The sequence below is a fragment of the Carlito syrichta genome, unplaced genomic scaffold (genome assembly GCF_000164805.1).
Source record: "Carlito syrichta isolate Samal-C Ts95f unplaced genomic scaffold, Tarsius_syrichta-2.0.1 Scaffold205434, whole genome shotgun sequence".
NCBI classification, from domain to species: Eukaryota; Metazoa; Chordata; class Mammalia; order Primates; family Tarsiidae; genus Carlito; species Carlito syrichta.
The window spans coordinates 489,198-495,750 of NW_007149530.1; positions in this window are offsets into that span (position 1 = coordinate 489,198).

Sequence of the window (6,553 nt, forward strand, 5' to 3'; positions counted from 1 at the left end):
TGTATTTCCTTCAAAAAGCATATACAGTGGACAATGAAAGGAAGTTCCCCTTCCATTCCTGTCTCCACCACCAAAATCTCCTCCCTGGAGACCCCTACTGAGACCAGTTCCCAGGGTCTTCTTCCACTGATGGTTTGTGATTACACAGGTAAGTCTTGTGTGTGTGTGTATCCTTCTCCCTAGCTTTTATGTACACCATAAATGGTAGCATATTAGACACACAGTTTTACATTTTGCTTTTTTCATTTAATATGCTTTGGAGAGTGCCTTCATTTCTTTAAGTCCACTTAGTAGTATTCCTGCATAAGTCCTTTTACATAGGAAGTGTTCAGATAATATCTGAAGATGACAATACTTGCATTTTAATAAGGTCCAATGTCTTAACTCCAAAGAATGAATAAGGAATGGTAGAATATCAGAAACCTGCCAACTGTGTGTATGCATGAAGAGAAGATGAGGTAGGAACATAGTCTTTTCAGTTCAGCTTTACAAAATGAATGGGGCCCACACCCAGAAAAAGACCCAGTGTTAGGTGCTGGAATAATAAATTATGGCTGGCTGGGTGCAGTGGCTTAAGCCTATAATCCCAGCACTTTGGCATGCCCAGGCGAGAGGATTATCTCAGCCCAGGAGTTCAAGTCAAGCCCGGGCAACTTGGTGAGACCTCGTCTCTACAATAAATACAAAAAATTAGCCGGACATGGTAGCGTGCGCCTGTAGTTCCGGCTACTTGGAAGGCTGAGGTGGAAGGATTGCCTGAGCCCGGCAGGTCGATGCTGGGGTGACTGTGAATGCGCCACTGGGCGACGGAGTGAGACTCCAACTCAAAAAAATATAAATAAATAAATAAAGGCCAATGGCTACAGAGTTCTTGTCCTGGCAGCTACTGTTCTAAGTACCTTAAGCATGTTAGCTTATTTAATCCTCACAACAACTTGATGATGGAAGTGCTACTATTAATTACTCCTATTTTATAAGTCAGGACTGCGAGGCATGAAGAGGTTAATAACTTGCCGAAAATCACTTGGCAATGAATGACAGAATGGGATTTGAATCCACACAGTGGGACTCTAGGGCCCTTGCTCTTGTTACTATGTGTGCAGCCTCTCGGGCACGTAAACATTTACTGAATTTCATGCCAAGCCCTGGGCTTCCTATCTATACGGATATAATGATGCCTCAAATATATGTCCCACTCTCAAGTAGTTCACATCTGTGACAGGGACACAAATCACCCCAGTGCAAGGCAGACAACTAATCAGTGGTATACCAGAGAAATGTATCGAATGTTCTGGAGGCTAGAGGTCAGATGGTACAAGCCGCAGAATGCCACGTGGAGGAAGTGACATTTGAGCATGAAGAGGATCAACACTCAAGGAACAGCTATCCCACATCAGCCATGTGATATGTCGAGTCCTCCTAACTACCTTATTACCACCCCCTTTTCATCGATTTAAAAAAACTAATTGAGGCTCGCAGAGATACTTAAAATGGTAGAGCTAAGATCCTCTCCCAGACTCCTCTAACTCAAAGCCAGAGCCCCACTACAGTGAGCCTGGTGAGGTCTTCCCCAAGTTGTTCACATCAGCCTTTCTCCATCAGGAATGACGGGGATGTTCAGTGGGATTGGTGTGAACCGCCATCCTTGGCAAGGCTGCACCAGACAATTAACAAGCCAAAAACACTGGAAGATGAAATTGTTCATAAAAAGGGCTGGTTCCCACAAATGCAGACAGTGAAGTAGGGACGGTTTGGGTTGAGGATTGTGGGGATGATATTGTAAGAACAGGGTAAATAATTCCTGGGCAGAGGATCCTTCAAGAAGGAGGCTGAGCTTCCCAGATCTTCCAAAAATTTCCTTCTCTGGCCTAAGAAGAGGCCACAAATGGAGGACATAACTTTTCAAACTTCAGTGTGAGGTACTGTCCCTCAAATTTTGCCATAACTACATTCCACCTGTGCTATAATTTACTCAGTACTCTCTTTATTAAATTGATTCATTATAAATTGTTCATCCTAGCCAGGTGCAATGGCTCATGCCTGTAATTCCAGCACTTTGGGAGGCAGAGGCGAGAGAATTGCCTGAGCCCAGGGGTTCGAGAGCAGCCTGGGCAATTTGGAAAGACTTCATCTCTACAATAAATTTAAAAATTAGCCAGGCATGGTGGCACATACCTGTAGTTACAACTACTTGGAAAGCTGACGCAGAAGGATCACCTGAGCCCAGCAGGTTGAGGCTGTGGTAGCCGTGATTGTGCCACTGCATTCCAGCCTGGGCAACAGAGTGAGACTCTGACAAGGAAGGAAGGAAGAAAGGAAGGAAGGAAAGTTGGTTCATCTTAAGTATTTAACCTTTGTGAAATTATAAATTCAATATGCTTATAATTTCTTTCACTTATACATTACAGCAAATTAAAACTACTAAAACAATTTAAAAACCAAAGTTTTTTCATGACTCATCTAAAAGCCTCTCCCTTTTGGGAACCCCAAGCTAGTGCACTTCTCTCCCTGGTGAGCAGAGGATTCACTAACCTCACTGCTCCTCTTGCTCCATGGCTTTGGACAACTTTTTCTTTGTGTCTCAGTTTCCCTGTGCCCAGATTCCTTGCAGATCTTAAACAAGGAGACGGTGAAATGCAGACTTGAGTCATTTAGCCTGGGTTAGAATCCTGGCCCTACCCTTTCCTGCAGTGTGACCTCAGACAAGTTACCCAGTCTATCTCTGCCTCAACTGTACCATCTGTGAAATGGAGACCACTTCACAGGGTTGTTGAGGGGCTTTGCATCTCCTCTAAGGAGCCTATTCTGATCACCTTATTGTATATGCCCCATGTTCCCTGCCTCCAGAAGCTTCTGAGCCTCCTTATTTTACTCTATCTGTCCTTTTCCCCATAGCATTTATTATCTTCTAACAAGCAGCATCATCAGTTGATTGGTTGCTTATGTTTAGTCTATTTTCTCCTGCTCTTCCTGAGAATATAGACTTGTTTTTTCTTTATTTTATTTTTTTGGAATCAGAGTCTCACTCTGTCGCCCAGGATGGAGTTCAGTGGAACCATCACAGCTACCACAGCCTTGACCTTCCGGGCTCGGGCGATCCTTCCGAGTAGCTGGGACTACTAGCACACATCATCATGCCCAGATAGTTTTTTAAATTTATTGTAGAGATGAGATCGTGTATGTTGCCCAGGCTGGTCTTGAACTCTTGGGCTCAGGCAATCCTCTTGCCTCTGCCTCCCAAAGTGCAGGGATTACAGGTTTGAGCTACCATGCCCGGCTTACAGTGTATTTTTAAGGGCTGCTTAGAATCGATTGCATGGATATGTCATAACTCACTGATCAAACACATTCCCATTGTCATGGACATTTAGACCTTTTCCACTCTCTTACAATGAATGAAACCCACTCCTTTGTGCACAATGTGTAAATAAATGCACAGAATAATTTCCCACAGTGAAGTTGCTTTGTGAGCATACCTGTGCCTTTGATATTTTGAAAGCTACAGTGGTCATCCTCCAATTTGTGTGTCACCATCTGTATCTGATCATGTCCCCTTTCCCATAGCCTCCCCACCCAATGCACTTGACATTTTTGAATCTGTGCCAATCACACAGATTTTTTTTAAAGATCTGTTTATAGTTTTAATTTGTATTTATACTGTTGCGTGTGTGTGTGTGTGTGTGTGTGTGTGTGTGTGTGTGTGTGTGTGTTGAAATCTCACTCTGTTGCCCAGGCTGGAGGGCAGTGGCATGCTCATGGCCACCGTAGCCTCCACCTGCTGGGCTCAGATGATCCTTCTGCCTCAGTTTCCCAAGTAGCTGGAACCACAGGCACGTGCCACCATGCCCACTAATTTTTTGATTTATTGTAGAGATGAGGTCTCGTCAAGTTGCCTATCAAACAGCAATCCTCTCACCTCAGCCTCCCAAAGTACTAGAATTATAGGCATGAGCCACCACACCCGGCCTGCATTTATACTGTTATAAGTATAGATGAAAATCTTATCTTATCCTTGGCTCTAAAAGTCATTTGTACTATTTTTTTCTCTGAACTTATTTTTTTTCTCTTGCACTTAGATGAATAGTCTAAGTTTTCTACTTAGACCCAACCCTTTCACAGCATTAATTCCTCAGCATTGATCCCAGGCTGAGCCCTTTCTGAGTGCTGAAAAGATGAGAAACTCTATTTTTTGGTACATTTGGACCAACGTGTGTCTCATCATGCCCAATGACTCATGTGTCCTTTCAGTTTTTCTAGCTATAAACCCAAGGATGATAATTTACCACAGGTACTTGGTACGTGACTCAGCCCAGGCCAAGGGCGGCCTCCCTGTCCCATGGCAGGCCTGTCTGGGACTTTGCAGCACGCCTGCCCACCCCTGAGAAGCAGCACGTCTTAGTCACTTCGCGTTTGTTTTCTTCCCACGTCTTTAAAAGCTGCGGTGGGAACAGAACACTTTATTCAACAGGAGGCCCTGAAAGGCCCTTTGGTCTTGTATTCATTCCAGAAACCAGCTCAATGGACTCTGAAATAAAAAAGACTTGGATTAAAGCTGGCATCTTTAGAGTCCTGGGTCAGATCTTGGTAAATGAGCCTCAGGCATCCTTACCTCATTAGTATGCAAGGTGTGAGCCACTCCGCTTGGCCTACATATTCTATATATCTGCATATATGTGGAGAGCGAGCGAGAGGAGAGAAAGACAAAGAAGATGTGGCAAAGTGCATCTCTGAGTCAAGGGAGTATGAGCTTCAGCTCCTCCTAACTGTGCAGATGTTGATCAGCTCAGTGCAGATGTTGGTCTTAGAGGTAAACCCCTATTTTTTTTTCTTCCAGCATCTTCAGAGAGAGGCCCACAGATGGGATTTTTCAATAGAGAGATGTAGCAGAAACAGGTCATTTCCAGGGCATCAGTCATTATCTTGACCATCTCTGCATTGTGCAAGGAAAAAAGGCTGGGTCCAGGCTTGAAACCAGATAGACCAGGATTCAAATCCTCACTCCGCCCCTTCCTGGCTGGGTGACTTTGTCAAATGGCCTCTTAGAGCCAGTTCTCATTCCAAATACAGACTTAACAATGGTACCTACTTTGCAGGGGAGGTGCTGGTGTCTTGGGATGCCGAAAAGGTGCAGGGAGGAGATTTGGTGATCAGAGAAGATTAGACAGAAGAAATAGTCACTGGGAAATAAAGCAATCAAATCCTAACATTTCCTTTTGGGTTGAAACTCAGAAACGTCTCTATTAAGGCCTTGAGCTCTGGGGCTCTACCAGTGTGGACATCTCTCAAGTATCAGATTACTTAAACGTCCTCAATTCCCCTCCAGACTCTGACCCGGGAAGCTCCCTCCAACTGGAATATTCTTCTCCCACCTTTCTTCTGTCTCCTCTGGCTGACACCAGCTCAACATCTGGTTTAAGCTTAAGCATCTCTCACTCGGGGTGGGTGTGATGGTTCCTAAACCTGGATGGGTTATTTGCTCCTAAGACTTCCTGCAAGTTCCTTTTCTTTCTTTCTTTCTTTCTTTCTTTCTTTTTCTTTCTTTCTTTCTTTCTTTCTTTCTTTCTTTCTTTCTTTCTTTCTTTCTTTCTTTCTTTCTCTTTCTTTCTTTCTTCCTTTCTTCCTTCCTTCCTTCCTTCCTTCCTTCCTTCCTTCCTTCCTTCCTTCTTTCCTTCCTTCCTTCCTTCCTTTCTTCCTTTCTTTCTTTCTTTCTTTCTTTTTTAAACCAGGATTTATTGAGAGGACAGAAAAGCTCCCAGAGCAGGAGGAGACCCGAGGAGGTTGCCCGCAAGTTCTCTCTTGTAACACACTCTGTGCATAGAATTTCTGACTCCCCCTCGGCTTTCCTTTCTGGGCTGCAAGCTCTCCCAGGATGTATTTCTAGAATTGGCACCATGACTGGCACGTAGAAGGGGCTCACTACATATCTGGGTGAGGAAGGAAAGGGGAACAGAGGGAAACAGAGGGGAGTCGTGGATATGCTGGGGTGTTCCCTGGATTCCCACAGTAGGCCACAGTCACTTGCTCACATTCCCTGAGAATAAGGCCCCCGGACATCGGATGGGGTGCATCAGATGGTGGCACTTTAAGGAACAGGCCCTATGAAACTCCCTTCTGAGCTTCCCTAGGTACTTAACTCTTCTACTTTGGCAGCTTCAAAGTCACTTTCCACCCCTAATTACTCCACACACTGTAGCCCCAGGTAGCGGCCATACTTGACCTCAACACTCCCAGTTGCAAATTAGAAAACCAAACTCCACAGTTAAGAGCTTGCCTGGGGCCTGAAGAGAAAATCCCCCTGAAAGGTCTCTTGTTCTTTAGGAAACCACCCATGGAAAAAGCACTAAAAGCTGGGAACATTTGGACCTCAGTTTCCTTACATGAGTGCATGACGTTCCTTCATTCTCCACTACGAATTTATCCAGCCCAGGCCACAAAGAAGCAGCACCTGGGCCATCAAACAAGTGTTGCAAGAATCTCAGTTTTTTTTTTAAATTGGCAATTTGGTACAAAAATCTATATTTGGAGATTCTCTTGAAAGATTAAGAAGTCTGGC